The following is a 21,898-nucleotide window of genomic DNA, read 5'->3' as shown; positions in this document are numbered from 1 at the left end:
TGACAGAATATATGCAGTTAGTGGCAATGACGGGAAGAATGAGAGGTCAATTCAAACAAAAAACACAAAAAGAATGGGAAGTTTTTATTGATTATTTAAACCAGTACAGTAACATCAAAATCTCCTGGCAATAGGAAGGTGAAATCTGCGTAGGTACTGAATATCAACATATCATTAGAAAGAAATAGAAGACTAGACTGGATGTAACAAGACCTGTGTGAGGAAAAAAAAGGTTAAGATAAAGAAACAAAGAGCACAAACGGAAGTCCAATTTATGTATTTGTATATTGTATATTGTATTAGTGTTGTAAGTTGTAAATTTAATGTAGTTTTTTTTATTCCTTTTGTTTTCTTTTTTCCCTTTCCCCTTTTGCTTCTTCCCCTTTTTTTTCTTTCTTCCTCCCCCCCCTTCCTTTTTCCCATCCCCTCCTAATCCCACTCTTTTTTTATCCTTTTTTGTTTGTCTTTTGACCCTCTTTTTAGGATTATTCTTTTAATATTGTTAAATTATGTACGGGTTGTATATAGAGGTGTGTGTGTTTCCTTTCTGTGTGTGTTTTGAAATTGTTATGTATTCTGTTGAGTTATGTGTATGATTTTGCTGTATAATAAAATTTAATAATAATAATTAAAAAAAAGAAAAGAAAAGAAAAATGCTGATTTTAGAAAAAGTGTTAGTTTATTTTAACTACTGTTGATGGTTTTCAAGTCTGATGCCAGACTGATAAAGCATAGTTTGCAATTATCTGGCAAACCAGACTTTGAAACCATTTGGTTTGGCATGGTATCCGAACTGACGAATCATGCAGTCATCACTCTTTAGGTTGCTGTACCACAAACGCAGATGTGCACTTGTAGAACTAAGAGAACAGAAAATGAAAGTGGACAAGCAGGTGCAAACCATGGTTTGTTGCATGTTGAAAGCTCAGCCAGAGGTAAGATTATTCATTTATTTTATTTCATAAAAATTTATATACCACTTGATGTTTAAAAAAACAAAAAACCTCAAAGTGATTAAAATCTCAAAGCAATTAAAACCTAAACCATGGTTAGGTATGATGTCTGAAAGAGTCACTATCTGAGTCACTATTTGTTAACACTGAAAACTTTATAGACAAATTGATATGAACCACCTTTCACATGAATGGGGATGGTTACTAAGCAGCCTACGCACTCCAGGGAACTTTAGGGCAAAAAATATTGCTATTGCTATCATAGTCTCTTAATAAAGTTAACATACAGATGCCAAGACAATATCAACCCCCTGCCCACTTTAAAAACAAACAAACTGTTCCTCCATTCACCTATAGCATATGAAATCTGTGAATGAACATAACACCTCACTTTCCTCACAGCAAAGTGAAGAGTTTTCAATGACACTGACATGTACAAAAAAAGTTTTATTTTAAATCTGCTACAGTAGAAAATCTAACCTGAAGAACTTTGACAGTAGTAGTGGTAGTGGTCATAGCAGAACCAACTCAAACTTGACTCATTCATGAAATACAGTATTATCTCTAGCTATTTAGTAAGATATCAGGACACCAACCTTAATGCCTAGACAAAACTAAAAGCATTCTCTGTCAAGATGCCAAATATCAGCACAGGTTTTCCTTGGTACAATGTCGTACAGATTGAGACTAAATTATGAGAATGCATACCATTTTTCCACTTGTGAACTATCTTATTTACTTATTAAAAAACAGCTAAAAGAAAATATGTTCCATCAGTACTGAAACAATGCAGTATGAAGTATACTAAATCTTACATTCAACACAAGCTTACTTTTAAAGGGAAAGTAATGGAAGATATGAAATCAGTTCATTTTAAAGAAAGCTGTCAAAAACAGTTAATCTGTGGTAACAATGAATTGTATCGAGACAATCCATCATATCCCCTTCACTAGATGTCCACATACACACATTACTCCCCAAGCAGGGAGAGAAAAAGAACAAAGGTTCATCCATATTTTTACAAACAAACAGCAGAACACTGTCTCTTTGCTTGAGGGAGACCCTGAGCCATTGCTCACTCACTTGTACTGTACTATGGAGCACACAAGTTCATTCCAAGTATCAGGTGGAAAAGAAGATTTGCTTGCTTTAGTGTTGCACAGTGCTAGTCTCTTCCATCAGTCAAGCTAAGCAGGAATGCAAGAAAATTTAATGGGCAAACCATAAGAGGCAAGTTTGTGCTTAAGTGAGTGGTACTACAGACTAAGTTGGAATCAAGTATGCAAGTCAATGCAGCATGGGAATGATCCACAAATATAAATCTGCAACTGTCCCAAACCATGTCTTTAAGAGGAGGGGAAGAAATGAGTTGACAATTCAGTGGGTGGAGGGGGGCAGTGGGTGGAGGGGAGAGAATATTTACCTGCATGCCTCTTACAAACAGTAGGGGGGCAATGGCAAGCTTTGGAAGGTAGTTGTAGCAATTCAGCTCCCAGTTGGCCTACTGGCTAATCTAGTTGCAAAGCATGAATGTATTGCCAAAAGATGAAAAACGGACAGAAGGAAATCTTTCTCCCCAATCCCATCCTGTTCACAGATATTTAAAATGCCAAACAACAAAGTGTAATTCTCCATATGCCTGTGGTAGGCTTTCCAGAAAAAGTAACTGTGTACCCAACTCCTCCATTATGAGGGGGGTGGGGAGAACTCAGCAGCTATATCACAAATTTGGATAGTCTCTTTTCACAAGTAGGAAATCGTTCCGATATGTAGGACAATGTCAACCATTCGATGGCAGAAATTCAGATTGCTGCCTGCTAACTTCTGGGCCAAGCAAAGAGCAGAATGGTGGAGTAACCAAAATCACACCATCATTTACTCCAAAAGGGGAGAGCCACTTGTTTGCCAACAAGGCTCACAAAAACTAACATTAGTAGCCCATCATAAACTCAGATCCCAGGCTACAGGGCATTGCAGGGGTTTGGATTAGATGACCCTTGTGGTCCCTTCCAACTCTACAATTCTATGATTTTTTCATATGGTTGCCCAACCCAACTTGTGTGGCTATATATCTCATGTCCATATAAAAGCTTTGGGGGGGGGGGGAGAGAGATGCAGAAGCTTGTTGGCAGAACACATGTTTTGCCTGTAAATGAGTTCAATCCCAGCCATCTTCAGGTGCAGCTGGAAAAGACTTCTGTCGTACCTGGTGAGTCAATGCCAGTTAGTATAGACCAGGGAGGAGGAATCTGTGGCCCTCCAAATATTGCTCGACTACAGCTCCTAACATCCTGCATTATTGGTCATGCTGGGTAAGGCTGCTGAGACTCAGAGCCCAAACAACATCTTGAAGACCACAGGTTCACCCACCCCTAGTACCAGGGGCGGAGCAAGGGGGCGGGTGGGCCGCCCCAGGTACCACCCTGGGGGGGTGACACTCGGGGCAGTGCCCCACCCCCACAGCATCTGTGCTGTTCACACGCTACAGCCTTAAAACTTGCCGTGCCGCCACACGGAAGGGGTGCCGACCGCTCGCGCCCGCACACATGTCATGACATCACAGCGTACGCGCGCTACGGAGCGGCACCCCGCCCCCAGGGGGGCGTCCCCACTTTGCCGCTCCGGGCAGCAAAGCGGCTCCCTACGCCCCTGCCTAGTACAGACAAAACCAGGCAAATGAGCAGCCTGACCTGGTATAAGACAATAATATCCTATGCTCCTAGATACACTTGCAGGGGAAGTGCTACTGCACAGCTTACAACATATAAAACACAACAAAACATCAAACATTTAAAAAAAACAAGATATAACTATAACAACAACAACAACAACAACAACAATTTATTTATACCCTGCCCATCTGGCTGGGTATCCCCAGCCACTGGTGGAGGAACAGAGGGGTGGGGGCAGAGCACTGCCCCCAGCACCATCAGGGAGGGGGGTACCATCACGGCTGCCCCCCTGGACATGTGCCACATACACCCCACCACGCTGGGCACCACGACCCACAGGCACGCACCAGCCATGCCCCCACCTGCTCTCTGCCCCCAGTGCCAGAGCATGCAGCTTCGCCACTGTCCCCAGCCACTCTGGGGGGCTCCCAACAAAAGATTAAAATACAATAATTCATCAAATATTAAAAACTTCCCTAAACAGGGCTGCCTTCAGATATCTTCTAAAAGTCAGATAGTTGTTTATTTCTTTGACATCTGATGGGAGGGCATTCCACAGGGTGGGTGCCACTACCAAGAAGATATCCCATACAAGCAACAAACAAACCAGTAAATTGATAAAACCAATGACAATTATGATAACAATAATAACAGCCAGCCCCAACTGAACATTTAACCAACACCAACCCAACAAAAATGAAACGGAGGAAGCAAAATTAGAACCATTTAAAACATTTTAAAACATTTTACCCAGTTGCCCCAACCCAAGAGTTGTTTAGCAATATCTCAGGGGCCTCCCAGGAGCCTCTTTTAGCTGTTCATGGTGAGTGTGGAACCCGTCCCCTAAGCCAGGTGGAAATTGGCCTTGCAGCAGCAAGCAGATCTTTCTTCCAGATCTGTTACACTTTATCCTTTTTCACTGAAAAACTGCCTAGTGCCAGGGCTCATTGCATTTGGTGCAATCTTGTTGGGAGTTATTGTTGACAACTGTTGACATAAGTAAGCAAGCCTGTTAAAACAGAACAGCAGAGCTCAATCTCCTACCAAGGGATGTGTGTGTGTGAATGTTCTGAATTACAGGAAACTAAATGCCTTGCAAAAGATAGCATTTGTTGGGACAGCAATGCTTCAACCATATGTAAAAGGTTAATGCTGGTTGCACATTCCCTTAGACTCAAGATTTAATACATTAAATCTCTTCATAAGAGTACTTCTGTAAATGTCCTTGATTAAATATGTTACTGTTAAAAGCAGAGGAGTTGTAAATAAGCCTGTACCGAAACCATCTCTTTCTTTTAGCACTTCAGTAGGTTTAAGAATCAAACAGCATATCCAGCCTAGACTGCTGCAAGAGACTCTAAATGGAGCTGTCTTTGAAGAGTTTTCAGGGATTACATTCTAACCCAGTTGTAATCTGGGCACATTCCTCCAACACTCCCCTGGCTCATTTGAACTGAATAAAAAACAAAGAGTTAGTCTTGACCTTTGAAACCCTAAATGGTTTGGGTCTATGTGAGTCTGCCAGCTTGCCAAGATTTTAGGAGGTTCTGCTCAGTATCTCACCACCAACCAAGATCACAGTGGTGAGAATATGGGTCAAGGCCTTCTCAGTGATGGTACCTAGGGTCTAGAATGTCCATCCTCATGAGACATGTTTCGCCCCTTTTGCTCCTTCAGTGAAGTCTCATAAACACTATATTGTTTCACAAATCAATAAGCTTTTTTATAGCAAATGGTTTTTATTTTGTAGTGTTTTACTAAGGGCTGACTCCATTATAGTCAACTATACATCAACATTTTACTGGTTGCTGTTATTTGCTTGGTGATGATCAGCATTTAATTACGCTTTGTTTTTAATATTTGTGAACTATTTTGGGGGCCTCTTGGCCAAAAGCAGCACAGAAATGCACCAATAAATATTCACTTCTCCTTTTACCAGGTGCATACAACAGTTTATTGTAGTTATAGCAAAATTCAGACCATGGGCTTCAGTTAACTTTGTATCTAGAAGGATTATAATTTTATAGCGAAGAGAGAAGAAAGATATTAGAAATATTGTTACTATGGCATAATTTTGTTCACACAAAATGTTGCCAACTCAGGAGTATGTTGCTCCTAGGCAAAAAAGTTATAAGCAAGCAAAAAAAAAAAGACTAACAATTTTAACATAGTCTCTTAGCAATATAATACACAGATGCAGGTGAATAGTAATATATTAATTTTCAATAAACCCAGCATGTCTACAGATTAAGTAAATCCACAAACCACTACCTCACAAAACAACTTGAAAATAAAGGAACCAAGCAAGTAAGAATCTGAGTTACAGGGCTTGAATCTTTCAAGTTTATTTTTATCTTGCCCTTCTTTTACAATGGAAAACCCTCAAGGCACATAACAAAAGGAATATAAAATACAGGTTTGTCAGTGGAAGGGGCTTCATTCTCGCATCCTCTATTGCAGAGCTGCAGGTGAAGTCCAAGAGGTTCAGGGCCAAGGGTACAGGTGGCAATTAGGCCAGGCAGGTCAGTGGAACTTCCCAACCACACTTCAAACTCTGCTCTAGACAGGGACAGGGAACCTGCTGCTCTTCAGATGTTGTTGGACTACAACTCCCATCAACCCTGACTGGATGATGTGGGGTAGCTAGAAATGATGGAAGTTGGAAACCAAGATCTACAGGGCCACAAATTCTGCTCCAGAGTTTAGGTAGAACTTGTTTAAAACATTGCCCATAAAACTGTCGTGGTATAGTCCTAACCCAAACACATCTACCCATTGAAAGGAGAAGACCGAAGGCAAGGCTCTCTTTCCAGTTGCCACCTAGACTCCATAAACAGCCAGATACTCTTGGGAAAGATCACAAGGCCCTTTCCACTGGTCCCCCGCTACATTCACCCATTTGTAGTCCACTTTTTTGTCCATTAGCTTTTAAGTTATAAACAAAGTGGAAAACCAACACACTTCCCCAAAATAGAACAAAACCAAGTTCGAACCTCATCTTCTAGCTTTACTTACACCATAAATTACTTTTAGGATTAGGTCACTGTAGTACAGGGATGTTCAACAGGTTGATTGCGATCTACTAGTAGATCCCCGTGAGATTTTGGTAGATCACGGTCGATCTCTGGCTCCCTTTCCTTAGCGCCGCTAAAACTGCCCCATCCCCTCACCCCGCACCCATTGTTGTTTGATCTCTGGAAGGGAAGACGGAGCTTTCTCTGTGCTGCTATTTTCATTCATATAGATCTTTTTGTGAGTGACTTCACCTCTTTGTCCCTTGCCTTTAACCCCCCCAAAAAAGAAGTCCCCCCCAAAAAGCTTATTTTTTCACCCCTAAAAAACATTATTTCCCCCTCCCTAAAGAAAGCTCAACAACTTTTAGCTGAACCCCCCAACAACGGGGGTAGATCACTGCCAGTTTTTAATTTTGAAAGTAGATCGCAGTCTCTTGAGAGTTGGCCACCCCTGCTGTAGTATATATTCTGTAGATGCACTTCATACATTCCTTAATAAAGTAAAAACTAGGCAGCTGTGCCTCTCTTAATCAGTGTATCCTTTGAGAATACAGTGGTACCTCAGGTTACAGATGCTTCAGGTTACAGACTCTGCTAACCCAGAAATAGTAACTCGGGTTGAGAACTTTACTTCAGGATGAGAACAGAAATCGCATGCTGGTGGTACGGCGACAGTGGGAGGCCCCATTAGCTAAAGTGGTACCTCAGGTTAAGAACAGTTTCAGGTTAAGAACGGACCTCCAGAACAAATTAAGTTCTCAACCCGAGGTACCACTGTATGGAGAGGCACAAGTAGTAGGTCTTGCAACAAAATGTGAGCTTTGATACCACATGATGTGCTGAACACAAGGTATAACCATCTTATTATAGCCTAATAAATCAGAAAAGGCCAGCCTGTATAGGCATTTGACCCAAGTTGGCAATTGTAAAAGTGCATCAACCACTGGGTTGCTCAAAGGATAACCCCACAGGGTCAAGAAAAAAGCAGAGCTAGATGGGGTAGGTTTGCAGTCTGAAGGCTCTCCTGGATCCAGCTTTGCTCCTAGAGGTAAATCAGATTGTGGTCATAACTAGGAGAACCTTTGCCCAGCTTCAGCTGGTGCGCCAGCTTTGCCCTCTCCTGAAGAAAGCAGATACATCACATATGCCATGGTCAGAGCAACATGTTCAACATGGTGCTACCCTTAAGATTCTGTCTAGAACAGGCATCCCCAAACTCGGCCTTCCAGATGTTTTGGGACTACAACTCCCACCATCCCTAGCTAACAAGACAAGTGGTCAGGGATGATGGGAATTGTAGTCCCAAAACATCTGGAGGGCCGAGTTTGGGGATGCCTGGTCTAGAAGTTTCAACTGGTGCAAAATATGGCCCCTAAAATGTCATCTGGGGCTTATATTATGGAACAAAACATCAGGCTGTGTTTCACCTGCATTGTCAGTCAGCACATTTCTGGGCACAATTTAAAGTGCTACTGATTGTTACATATAAAGCCCTAAATAGCTGGGGCCAAGATACTTGAATGATTACATTCTCCTGCACAAACTGGCCCCCAGTCCTCAGGTTCATTATCAGAGGCTTTGCTCTAAATCTCTTTTTTTTAAATTCAAAATAATCCTTTATTACCATTATTATAAACATCCAATGTACTGTCAGTTACATAGTTTACAAATTTACAAGTTTTCCATATCATACCTTTCCATTCCAGAGACTAATAAATCGTTTAAAACCAGAAACTTCATGTCATTTTCAGTCTTTCCCAAAGTTCGTTCTCTTTTATCACCTCACATATAGTCTGTACAGCACATTTCCAATTCACTTTTTACTTTATTATCGGAAAGGTAATGATGTAATAATAATAAAATAATAACAAAGTTAAAAAAAACAAAAACAAAAAAACAGTAAAAACAATAATAAATCTCAAATGCCATCTAAATCTCAATGCCATCAGAGGTATGAATGTCTGCAAGCCAAAGCATTCTCTGCAGTGCCTCCCAGATTATTGAAGTTCCTCCTCCGGGCTCATTTGGTTCCCTCCATATTGACATTTACATAGCTTAGCACAACCTCTCTGTTCCATGACATCTTCAATCATTCTTTCCCTCCCTAACTCCACCCTGTTTTCATGTCTCTGCTCTATTTTGTTAGGTTTCATTTTTGTTTTCATTTCAGACTGAAATCACACCATCTTTAGATCATTTTAGCTTCTGATATGAGCAGCCTTGAGGGCTTTTGGAATGAAAGGCAGGACAAAATATTATGTACCAAAAATAACAAGATACCAAATAATTTCACTATGGTTGCATGAAAGACCATGAAAATGCAGAATTTGGTACTATGTGTGGAAATCAGCATCCTATGAATCTTGTATCCTATGAAACTTGCACTACAAAAACTTTGCAGATCTTGCCTTTCCCCCACCTCACAGTAGTTGCATTACGCAACATAGGCAAAAATGTTAATTTCCACAATTAAAAAAACTGAAAAATAAGCATGTTAAGAACAGACATCACTAAAAAAAAGACTTTTCATGATCCATTCCAACTTTTCTCTCCCTCACGCAAACATTTAAGTGTTACATGACCTTTCATTTATTTTCATCCCCCTCCCCAATTTACTAGAACAAGGGTATCCACAGACCAGCTCTAGCTCCAAGGTCATTTTTTCTGACCCCAGGCAGCTCTTCCAATGAAAAGATAGAATCATAGAATTGTAAATGTTGGAAGGGATCACAAGGATGATCTAGTCCAACTCCCTGCAATGCAGAAATCTTTTGTCTGGTGTGGGGCTCTAAGCCACAACCCTGAATTAAGAGCCTCATGCTCTGTTGACTGAGCTATCTACCACCCAAACTTTCAAGTTATTTTTATCATGTCATATGGTTCTACAGAATTCTCCTTCAAGGCAACTAACAATTTATCAAATAAGAAATCCAATTCATCACCATACAAAACACCTAGACTGTCAAAACTATCAAAAACAAGATATAGAAGCAGTCTTTAAAAAAAGAAGAGCACCCGGGTTACAATTTTCAATACAATAAATATTCAGCAATGCTCTCAACTATCAGCAAAAATAAGTGCCTTTTTAAGAGAGAAAATAAAACTGTCTGGTCAAAACTGTCTGGTCAAAACCCAAGCACTGAGAAGGTCCAACCTTGCCTCTTTTTAGAGCAGTCTATTCAGATTAACAGCAAGTCCCCACATGCTGATCTAAGCATACAGTAGAAGAAGAGTTTGGATTTGATATCCCGCTTTTCACTACCTGAAGGAGTCTCAAAGCAGCTAACATTCTCCTTTCCCTTCCTCCCCCACAACAAACACTCTGTGAGGTGAGTGGGGCTGAGAGACTTCAGAGAAGTGTGACTAGCCCAAGGTCACCCAGCAGCTGCATGTGGAGGAGTGCAGACACGAACCCGGTTCCCCAGATAACGAGTCTACCGCTCTTAACCACTACACCACACTGGCTCTCACACAGTACTGGAGAAGGAGTTTCTGAAGAATCCAGTCCCCTTTTAGGGCTACAGAAGATTAGCCACGGCACTTTTAATTACACTCATAAACTAGTATACTTCTTACACTTGTTCCAAAAGATGTTCCCATCAGCTTATATCCACTAATAAATGGGAAGCTTCATTCTTAACCCACTGAAATTTCCTAGCAGTCTTCAAAAGGCAGCCCCACTAGAACAACAGTTTTATAGCCTGAGGTTTACCAAAGCATGCATAACAGTGGCCAGGTTACATATCACATCACATCTCATCTCATCTTATCTCAGATGAGCAAGCTGCACAAATATAAAAGGGGGGACACCTGGATTGTCAGTAGTACATGTGAAAAGGATCTAGGGGTTTTAGTAGACTACAAGCAGAAAAAAGCTACCACTATAGGCTCTTCTGCTAGATGGTACCATCCTTATTGAGGAGCCTCATCAGTTGTGAGGCTCTCAGTTTGTAAAGCAAAGAACACTTCCAGTCCCCAAACTACTGGAGAACAGTGCCCCCCTATTCAGAGTACATATGTTGCTTTACTAAAATAATAATATTTCATAAGAACTGCAGGAACCAGATATTAAATATATTTGAAGAAACTTGCCCCAGAAATAAAAGCACATCTTCAATAAATTGAAGGTTTTTTTAAAAAAACAACAACTACTGAATTTGTGTAAAGATCAGAAAAGTGACCTTTAAATTTGTGTTCTTTAAAAGTTACACAACCCAGCTGAATCCTACTTAGATTTTTATGTTTCAAGTCTTAGCACCCTGCTCTTGAAACAATCACTGAAGTTTACACACACATCAAATACAATGAATTGTATCCCATTAACAGTTGTAAGTTCAGGGTTTCAACCCAAAATCTTTTTTGATGAGCATTTTAAGTATTCTCAAGAGCCATGCACATTACACCTATAGTATGGTGCTGTAAAACTCTATACAATACATATATACTCATAAGTAAGTCCCAATAATTTCAAAGGGTGTACAGGATTGAAATCTATGTGGGAACTCTACTCAAGACATGAAGGGGATGGAGAATCAAAGCAATAACCTATATTTCTTATTTAGTAAATTCCAGAGGATTTTGTGCAGTTGTTAGGGGATAGTGAGGTCACCATATGTAACTTAGGAAACAAAAAAATGGGCTTTTTATGTGATATACTTTTCCGATGAAAATACACACATAATTACGAAGACAAAGTTAGGCAGGTAAGAGAACTTTTGATTCACCTTTAACTACAACAGTATAAACTACAAAAAATGTATTTTTAGCTTAAACATATAGCAATACTAGAGGCAGAGGCAGAGGTTGTGTACTACTTGCTACTCATCCATAATACAGATTAGCTTGAAACATAAAAATATTCATGAATATCAATTAGAGTGTCCTATGAAAAGAAGAGATTAGTGAAATTAATTACAAAAAAGTGATATAGAGGGGGCAGGTAATTGATTGCAGTACCTTGCAATAAACCTTCCACCATGTATCATGAACAGCACCAAATCCCAAACTGTCCAATCGATAGCCACATAAAGCAGATCTCTCAGAAGATCACAAGTACATCTACTATTTTTAAAAGATTATCCTTAAACTGCTGCAAATCTTAGTCCATAAAATTGCACATTTAAAAAGCAGTAGTTAGCTTTTTTCCAAGAAGGTTGTTTAGATTATGTGTAGAGCATGACCTATGTCCCACACTTTCAAAACCAAAAGTCCATCCATATTTTTACCAATGTCCAATCAAATTATCAACTTTCCTCCTCACCAAGATAATATAAGCAGCAGAACAAGAATCCCACTAGGGCTCAGAGTCATAGCATCATATAACTGTAGATTTGGAAGGGACCCTGAGGGTCATCTAGTCCAACCCCCTGCAATGCAGGAATCTCAACAAAAACATCCATGACATAGAACCACAGAATTGTAAAATTAAAAGTGAAAATACTTCGAATACCCATAAGCCTAGACCAGGGGTAGTCAACCTGGTCCCTACTGCCCACTAATGGGCGTTTCAGGATTCCAGGTGGGCGGTAGGGGGTTCTATGGCACATGTTACTGAAACACTGGTGGGCGGTAAGGAGATTTTACCATCAAGAAAGATGCATTAGTGGCCAGTAGGTATAAAAAGGTTGACTACCCCTGACCTAAACAATCAAACACCTGTCTTTTTTCCAACCCTGGTTTTTCTCATTAAGAAAGTCAACCAAATGCTACATTAGCATGTATTTGTTTCAAAATTCATGGTAACACAAGATTTGATTGGCAAAATGCCCCGAGTACATTATATGGGACTATGAACATCTACAAACTCTAACTAATAAAACATAGGTAGTAACATGTGAGTCCCCAAATACAGCATTATTCCACAGCATTCTACAACTTTAGAATGTGGTCCCTGAGCCACAGGATTTGCCAGATCTCCTTTCATAGGTGGTGATCTGGATTTCATTTTTAAATTTGCTAATTGCTTTAAATCACATTTTAAAGCTAAACTTTATATCCCTCTGTGATAAACGAGCAAAACACATAAACAAAGAGATAGTTAATAAAAGGCCCAAAACCTATTTTTGAGGATTTCATCTGTGCTTCTAGTTATTACACAATAATTCTTACAAATACAGAGGCTAGGACTTGCCATTAATCATATTGAAAAAGTTACTTGCAAGTTGTGTCAACCATTTGTATCAAAATATGAACAACTAAAACCCCCAAGTTCAAGAACAGATTTAATATGGCTCTCAATGCAAAAAAAAGACATCTCCCCCAACAGTATAAATAAATCGTCCAGAATGTCTTAAATAATTTTTAAACTCTTACCTGGAATAACAAAAGATATGGGGAACATTTCCAACTCTATTTTTCTGCAGAATATTTTGCCTTTTTAAATTTGCATCATTCATAAAATGAATTCGTCTCATAATGAGCTGACACAATACCATCTAAAGTGGGCAACTGGAAAGGACACATTACTAGTCAAATCTAAAAAATAATGGTTTGGATCTAGAGGTGTCTTTGTGAGTGTAAAGGCATTCTGCCTGCACAAGGGGGCCCCCACTGAATTTTCTCAGCATCCCTGTCCTGCTGTGGCCTACCCCATTCATGCAGCACAACATGTTCCAAAGGACCCCTTAACTCTCTGGAGTGGCTTTTCAGGGACACAGGAGAAAGGAAAGTCCAACTGCAAACATAGCATTCTACTTGCCAATTTCTGGATCTAAGCAATGTTGTAACTATTTTTTTTCCTGTGTGGCTATTCCAAGGAAGAGCATATATTTATGCTCATAGTTCCTTCACACATGCTAGATTAGTGTGTTAATGGTTTTAAATACATTTGCTTTGCCTGCCTTAAAATCTAAATAATGTAAGGGAAGTGTGTGCTTTTGAGATGTCATGTCTTAAAATATTGACAAGTACTTCAGTAAAAATAATTTTCAAGTGAAGCTTTGAATATGTTTGAATATAACATTTAGATCACACTAAGTGCACTTTATTGACTTTTCCCCCTCAATCAAATTTTATTTCAACTACTTTTAGCAGTTGGGGAACTTTTCAGGTATTTATAAAGAGCATAAAATTAACAGTACATACCTTTTCAGTTTGATATTTGTTTTGGGTCCCCCCCCCCAATGTAAATCAAATAAATATGCTAAATCAGATCTTCATTAACTCAAAGCATAAATTTTCCCAAATCAAAGTTTTATGGACAACGCATACCACCAACCATACACTATTTTAAGGTTGCATTTTGAAAGTTGAGTGCTACCCCTGGCTCAATAATGATTTTACTAAAAACATGATCCCTCTTTCTCTGCCATGGATTAAAGTGGAATCTATCTTTCATGAAACAAGAAAGGAACAAACTAAAAGTTTAAAAAAAATCCAGATGAAGCCTCTTTGCAGTGTTTAATACTATATATCAGTTCAGTAGAAAGAAAGGATAAAACAATTTTAAGAAAGTTTCCACCAGAAGGCAACATGTGGTGTTGGTTCTATTCTCGCAACTGTTTCTTTAAAGTACTGGTAACCGCCTTATGTCTAGTGAAGAATCTAGAAACAATCTATATTCAAAAACACGACACTGTTGTCACAGCATTTCACCAGAGGTGCAAATTTTAAGCATTTATACAACTAATAGGCAGAAAAAGAAAAGCGCTCCATAAAGTTTTGGAACATGAAAAACACACAGTACTGCAACAGTGCAATATTCAGTGCTGCTGAAACTGCCAGACAGACATTCTACTGCACTTTCCTCTGTAGGCAGCCGAAGTATTGATGAAGCCTGCAGATGCAGCAACTGTACCGTCCATAAAAAGCCAAGACAGCTGTTGCCATGACTACTATAAGTCAGTTTATCAGAAAAAATATTGTGATTACTCATAAGTTTGGATTTATAAGATGCTAAGCCCCGATTGCTAATTGACTGAGGAGATCAACCATTATTTTGCATGCAAGTATATTGCCTTAGAGTAGCACATGGTTAACAATACTTGAAACACAGCAGGAGATGGAAAGGAAAAAAGAAATCAATGCCTTTCTGCTAGTGCTTCTTCTCTTCAAGTACTGACAGTTTGTGTTCTGCATGCAGCCAAAACAAAACAGGAAAAACACCATATTTTGGCTTATATGTGAGGATTTTTTCCTTAGGTCTACTAACAATCTAAAAAGTGTTATCGGAGTTTTAGACTTTAAGATAAAAGGCCCCAAACTTTTTCACTTTCAAATTTAACACTCAATCAGTTAAAATTTGCTCTTTGTTTCCCTATTAAATACAGCACATAGGCTTTAAAATCCCACTCTTAATTTAATGGAGAAGACAGCCATTTTCTTTTTCTAAAAAGGTACACATTAAACTTCTCATGGTTAACATAATATAACTCTTTTTAATCACTGAAGGATCATAGTGAGGAAGCATAAAATTTGGAGATGGGAGGGGAAGTCTGCAGTTGCCAGAATGCACCAGCAAACTGGGTATGACTGGGTTTAATAAGATGAAAATGTAGAAGTTACTCTATTTCAGTATTGCCGAAAAGCAAGGGAAGATGGAATCATGAATTGCAAAGCTACATTTGATATACTTTGTCTTCAGCAAGTGAAACTTTGTCTTCAGCAAGTGAAAACTGAGAATATATATTTTCCGACAATTTTGACCAACAGATCAGGCTCCTCTCCTATATGGAAACACCCTGCTACTGGCCACTCTGGACAATTTGGTTATACTATGTCTTATAATCTAAAAACTTTCATATTTCATTTACAACATAAGAGAGAGTCTCGGTTTGGATAAAGCAGCAGCCAAGGATGCTGGTGTCCATGAGATAGATAGTGTTAATAGTGTATTAAAGGGCACTCATCATTCTATTTGCAAAGCTGAATTACCCATAAATTTTGACAAACTTATGCAGAATCACACTGCTGACATACCACATAACGTGCTCGTATTTCTTTAAAGAAAACATTATGTTTAGAACGTTGATCAGTCTAAATTGTCAGGAGTGCTTTATGCACACAGTCACATGGGCTGACAAAACAAAACACAGTTTTGTACAGGCTTCAAGCTGTCTTACAAGTCTGAAAAGCTCAGTTTACATTTAACTGGATCCTAGATCTCACAAATTCAAAGCTAATGCAGGAGTATTTCCAAGATTTACAGTGGAATCCAATAGTATCCATCTGACAGCAGAATGGGCATTCTTGGCAGAACAGATTTCCTCTCCCCCTCACATGCCCCCCATATCTGCTTCAGAGGACTGAGAAACCCTCCAGAAAAGATTTAGGGAGTGTGGGAAGAAGGGGAAGTCTGCTCACATGACCTAAGAATTTGAACATGGATAGCAAATTTTAATAATGTTAATCATTCATTTAATAAATAATTTAATCACAATTGAGAAGATTTGCACACCAATGTCCCAAGTTAAAAATTAAAAGGTACTAGAACACAGAAACTAACACTGGAAAAGCCTTGTGTCCTTCTACTGAATGTTCATGGGCCATTGAGCAGATTAAAATTAAGTGCCATGTGTGCTTGAACTATCCTTTCTGTATTGTGTGAGATAACATTTGTAAGCACACATTAGCAATGAAGTTTTTAGGTATAGGTGATTGGTCATCTCTTCATCAAAGAAGCAGGCCCTCTTCACCAAAGAATCACACACTATTAAAAACAAAACCCTTTGTCTAGTCTAACACCCAAACTTGCAAAGAAAATATTTGAAGAAATAGCATGCAGCTTGACTGGCTTCCCTGCGTCTGTTTCCCTAACAAGTTACGCTTCTAATATGGAACATTATGCTCTTCAATGTCAATAAGCTACCTATCCAGGAACCAGCATACAACCTGCATCTATAGTAGCTCCAAGAATATGCTACCCTCAAACAAGCTGAACTCAGAGGAATTAGATGTAAACATCCCTTTTTGCACTGGGTATACACAGCCTTTTCCCAATATGTATCTTAATTCTAAAAATTGTTGAATCAAGTTCTGAACTACAATTATGGCTTAATACACCATTACTACAACACTTGCCTCAAAGCTTATTTTCAGCCTCTTGCATAAACACCACAACAATAGCAGAATAGAATTTGCATAACAATTCTGAGGGGGCCCCCCCCTCACACTGTAAAAAAAGAACTCATAGTAAAAAGGTACAACTCCAGTAACTTTTCATGCACTAGTATTCTTCTGCATCACACAGTTTACATCCGGGGGGGGGGGGCTAGATTTGTCTCTAAGATTTCCAAGGAGATGTGTAAATCAGCTGCTGCATTTTCATAGTAGCACTGTGCATTTTAATGTTTCTCAGTGTCCAGGGATATTCCATGCCATGCAGATTGAAAATATGCAAAAAATCTCTATATTTTTGCAGTTCAACTTCTTTTGCTATTTCTTGACAGTAAAATAAGGTAAGATTTTAAGTAGGTTCTCACACTACACAAACCATCAGAAATATCTAACTCCAGAAGTTAAAATCACAGCACCAAACAATTCTCACTTGCCATATTATTTTCTTCAAACTACAGTAAATGGAACATATTTCTTTTAATAGTCATATTAACTGTTAACAATATTATACAAAATTGTGTAGAATTAAATTATAAACATGAAACGTCTCACATTTTGCAATTCATAAATTCATTCCAATAGTAAAGTTATCCCTGTGATACTGAAGCAACTCATTCCAGTTTCTATTCTCTCCATAGTACAAAACACAACTCTTAGTACTGTTAGAACTATTTCCCCCATATATTAAACTGAACCAATGCAACAGTATAATTCTGGTGTGAAACAAAGAATTATACTACTGTATAGAGTTTAATCTAGACCTAAGTCATGTTTAGTAGACTAAACCTACTGAAATCAGTGGGTGCAATTTATACTCTAAGCATGACTAATGTTGCAATCCTAGTCTCACTTTCCTGGGAGCAAATTCAGTCCCAGCAAATGCAGTAAGATTTACTTCTGAGTAGACTTGGTTAGGCTTGAAGTTTAAGTTTGTAGCTAACTGTTAATATTTATAAAAGGCAAGCATGTCCCAAACAACAAGGTGAGAAATTGTTCCATTATCACCAATAACTTCAATACACACAGAGGCTGGACAAAGCTGATCACTTTCAAGTTGCATTGATTTCAATGAGAGAGTTAAGCATGTGCTCAAATCACTCCCACTAAAAATCAATGAGATTTAAAAGCAATTAGCTTTGGCTAGATTGGCCCAAATAGTTTGCTGCAACTTCAGAACTTTGAGAACTACAGGAAATAAGTACAAAAATCAACCAGGGAACACTTGTTTAGCTCTAAAAGATCACTACAAATTTTACACAAATTTTTCAATATCAAGCTTGAAACACTAAATATATTACTTATAATTGCTTATAAAGGAGGAAGGTGGTATACTTGAAAAAGAAAACAAGTAAATCCTAGCCATCTCATTTGATCATTCTCTTTCCAATACAATGGGGGGGGGGGGAAATGTCCCAACACTTATTACAAATACCACTTACATTTGTGCTTACGATGCAGAAGCACTCCTGTATACACAACGATGCATGAATACAGGCTTTTCTATTAACAACAACATATAATCTGAAAATACTTTAAATAAAGGAGGGGAGATCATCCTTGTTTTACAGCACAATCCTATGCATGTTTACTCAGGAGTAAGACCCTTTGGGTTCAGCTGAGTTCCCATTTCCTGATGCCCAACTTCAAAGACCATTATACAAAAGTAGTAAGCAGAATGGATTCCAGAGGAAGATGCTATTTTACCTTTTTCCTCATAAGCCAGAGGTGGCTAATCTGCAAACTTCTAGATATCGTTGTATTACAACTGCCATTAGTCCCATCATTGGCCATGCTGGCTGGGGCTGATGGGAGTTGGAGACCCCAACAACAGCTAGAGGGCCACAGGTTAGCCACCCCTGCCATCAATACTCCAGCAGGCAGTGACTTGGTTTCACAGAAGTTACTGTATGAACCACAAAATCAAAACAAAACTGGAAGCTCCTGAGGAAAAGATGACAACAACCAGTTTCTTAAAGTATTTTTTACATGGTCCTATTTTGTATAGCTACTGTTGTTGAAGGGAATTCAGAAGTTAAGAGTTTTCATCAGAGGAAAAACTGAATAAAAGACAGTAAAATCTAATTCCAAGTTTATGTGCACTGTAATGTCAAATGATGCTGCTCCGAGAACCCCAGCCATGCAGTAGTGCTTACTAATAGCAAGAAACTCCAGTGTGGATACACAAGTTCATAGAGTATATGAAAACAAATAGGGCTCTCTCTTGCTCAGAATTATTATTAAATATCAGTGTATTTAAATAAGGGAAGAAAGTCATTTCTTGAAAAGCTATTTAAACAAGTCTCTACGTTAAAAATTTAAAGTATATTCAATGGAGTGTGCTACTGTCAAGGTTAAGAATCTGCAAGGTTACACCCACATTAACCCCACATTTTCAGCTATATCACAAAAGTCACCTAATAATGTTGACCTTCAGTGATTATTATTTTTTAGCTAAACAGCACAATATCAAAAAACATTTTCAGCCCTATTTCACCTTACTTTTCATTGGGGAGGAGATTATTACTGCAGCATTCACCCATTGTAGAGAAAATTTAAAAATAGCATCCTGTTTTAGTGCTTGCTACATGTAAAGGAAGTTGTCACAAAGTAAAACTTAACATTGAAGTGTCAAGGGAAATTATAAATTAAATATAAACAAGGATATGAAAGTTGCTCCCTAAAATTATTACATCCCTAAACTATTCCAATTGAAAAGCAACTTACTTCCAAATAATGCTGCTATCCTAAGAACTTCTAAGCAAAACAGGTTTAGGACTGACGAAGTGATAAGATCTTAGACCATGATATTCTGTTAGTATCACAGTGAAGGGTTTTGAAAGTTGTTTGCTGATAATGCCTTTCTGTAGTTCCTTTCCTTTATTCCTTTGAAAATATTTTTTCTATGGAGTTATTTCAGCAGACATGAGCAGCAGCTTCTCCCCAAGTATTGTAATAATAAGTGTCTTGCTGTGATTAACATGATCAAGTGCACTAATTTCAAGCCCAGTATTAATCAATGGAGAAATATAGTGCTCAACTATCATTACTGTGCTATAAGTAACCTACATCAGACTATTTTCTATATACAGATATTTTATAGGCAACTTTTATTTTAAAAAGTCACATCCCTGTTGGAAATAGAGCTGAAAAGTCTGGTCACGGAAGCAAAATCCATGATCAAGAACACAGGCCTGAACAAGTATCAATTCACTACAACTTTACAAATGGCCCACCGAAGTTTAATCATATACAATAAACAATACAAAGAAATTAAGCACCTTGGTCCAAACTGCATTTACTTTGGAGAATAACTGACTGATTTTACTGGAGCTTATCTCTGTGTGTGTGTGCATAGTTTAATTTGATATTTAAAAAATACAACATGTAATTTAAATACAGTGGCATCCTCCTACCTATCAAAACAACCTCATTGCCACCTGCAACCATCCCCAACCAAATAACCAAAAAGTGGCCAATACATACTTATATCTCAAATAGTGCAAAGCCATACGTGAGTGGGACTGATCTAATCCCCCCACAACAACAAAAAAGTCTAACAATGCAATCTTGAAGGCATCAACCATACTGCAAATATTGGGGTGGGGGATCCCATCAGAATAACAAAGAAGCAAACAGAAAAGTAAGAAGATCCACAATCACAAGGGGACTAGACCAAATGGCAGTCCCACATACAACCTCACTCCTCCTACATAACACACGCAGAAATGGAAGGGGGGGGGAAATAAGGTACACATCTCCAGTCACTGCAAACATGTGCCAGAGTAGGAGTGTGAAATCCCAAAGGTGTCCTTGCACCGAGCTTTGTATCCGTGCAGCAAGGGCTGCCCCAGGGTGAGAGGGGCAAGAGAGACTTCAGAATAACAAGTTGCTGAAGAAACGGAATTTTCCCAGCACTACTCGGGCCACCAAGACAAATTAAAGGCGAAGAAGAAGAAGACGAAGACGAAGAAGAAGGGAGGCGGAAAAAAACCGCCGCCGCAGCAGCAGCTTTACTACGAATCCTCAATCATCAAAGCAGCATCATTTCCAAGATAATAAAACTTCCCCCAGCAGCATCACAGAGGAAAATCAGCCCAACACACACAAAAGGGCCTGGAAATAATCATCCCGAGGAAAACCAGAAGGGATGGGAGAAATCACCCCTCCCCGCCAATGTGTCATCTCCTTCTCCCCCCTCCCTCCCTACTCCAATGTGTCACCTACTCCCTCCCGCTCCTCCACCCCCTCCTCGCTCAGAAACTTACTTCAATCCTTACAGGTGACAGAGAAAGGACATGCCCCCTTCCCGCATCTCGCGCTTATAGATCTATATAGATCTACATCTATATATCTGTTGGTGTGAGCGGGGGGGGGGGGGCGAATTAAACTGAAGTTGTTGCTCCTTATCTCCAAGTTGGCTCTGGAGTCTGATGGTGGACTTTACACCCGGTCGTCGTCGTCGTCGCCCTCCAAACCTACCCTTTTCTATCCCCCCACCCCTACCCTCCAAACTCCCTGAGAAAGACAACAAGGCACAAGACGGGGGGGGAGGGGGGAGACCAGCACTACTTGGTGTGGGGTGGGGGAGAGGAGAGAAGCAGAAGAGAAAGAAAGAACAGAGCGGAGAAAACAGGGAGGTGGAGGAGAGAATCCAAAAGGTGGGATACTACACCCTGCTGGTGGTGGTGATGTTGCTGCCGCTGCCGCCGCTGTCTGGCCGGGCCCCCCCTGGCAGGACCTCTCTTGGTGGGGGGGGAGACTCCTCTTCATAGGGAGAAGAAGGTGGTGCAGCTGCTCCTCCGGGCCTCCCTGTCCCCCTCTTCTCGGCTCCTCTCCTCCTCCTCCTCCTCCTCTCACTTTCTTTAATCTAAGCTGGGAGTGGAAGATGGTTGGTTGGCTGGTTGCTCCCTTTTCCTCCACCTCCTCCTCCTCCTCCTCCTCCTGCTCCTGCTTTTCCTCTTCTCCCTCTCCTCTGAGGGGTCCTGTTCCTTCCCCTCTCCCCGGGGGGCTCCTCCTGCAGCAGGGAGGAGGGGGCGGGCAGGAAGAAAGGAACGAGGCAGAAGAGGCGCAGGAGAAGAGAAACTGTGACACAAAAACAAGCTGAGAAGCTGAACTCTTCTTCAATCCCATTCACCCGGCCCGGCCGCAGCACCCGCACGCCTGGATCACTCCGCCACCGGCCTCCCTTCGCTTTCCTTTCCTTTGC

At 39.8% G+C, this 21,898-nt stretch overlaps 1 protein-coding gene across 5 annotated transcripts in view; it reads right to left on the bottom strand.

The window, feature by feature from the left end:
* Window positions 1-21,032, bottom strand: part of PHF21A (PHD finger protein 21A) — a 131,500-nt gene extending 110,468 nt beyond the window's left edge. Inside the window, exon 1 of one of the 5 annotated variants that reach the window (XM_033149130.1) lies at window positions 20,958-21,032. The gene's annotated coding sequence lies outside the window, so the exon portion shown is untranslated. The remainder of the gene's footprint in view (window positions 1-20,957) is intronic. The other 4 variants (XM_033149121.1, XM_033149140.1, XM_033149114.1 and 1 more) reach the window with 4 other exon arrangements.
* Between the last annotated feature and the right edge of the window lie 866 nt (window positions 21,033-21,898).

This window comes from Lacerta agilis, chromosome 1, assembly GCF_009819535.1.
Source record: "Lacerta agilis isolate rLacAgi1 chromosome 1, rLacAgi1.pri, whole genome shotgun sequence".
NCBI lineage: Eukaryota > Metazoa > Chordata > Lepidosauria > Squamata > Lacertidae > Lacerta > Lacerta agilis.
Note: the sequence above shows the minus strand (reverse complement) of the source record. Positions and strands in the feature narration are given on the sequence as shown.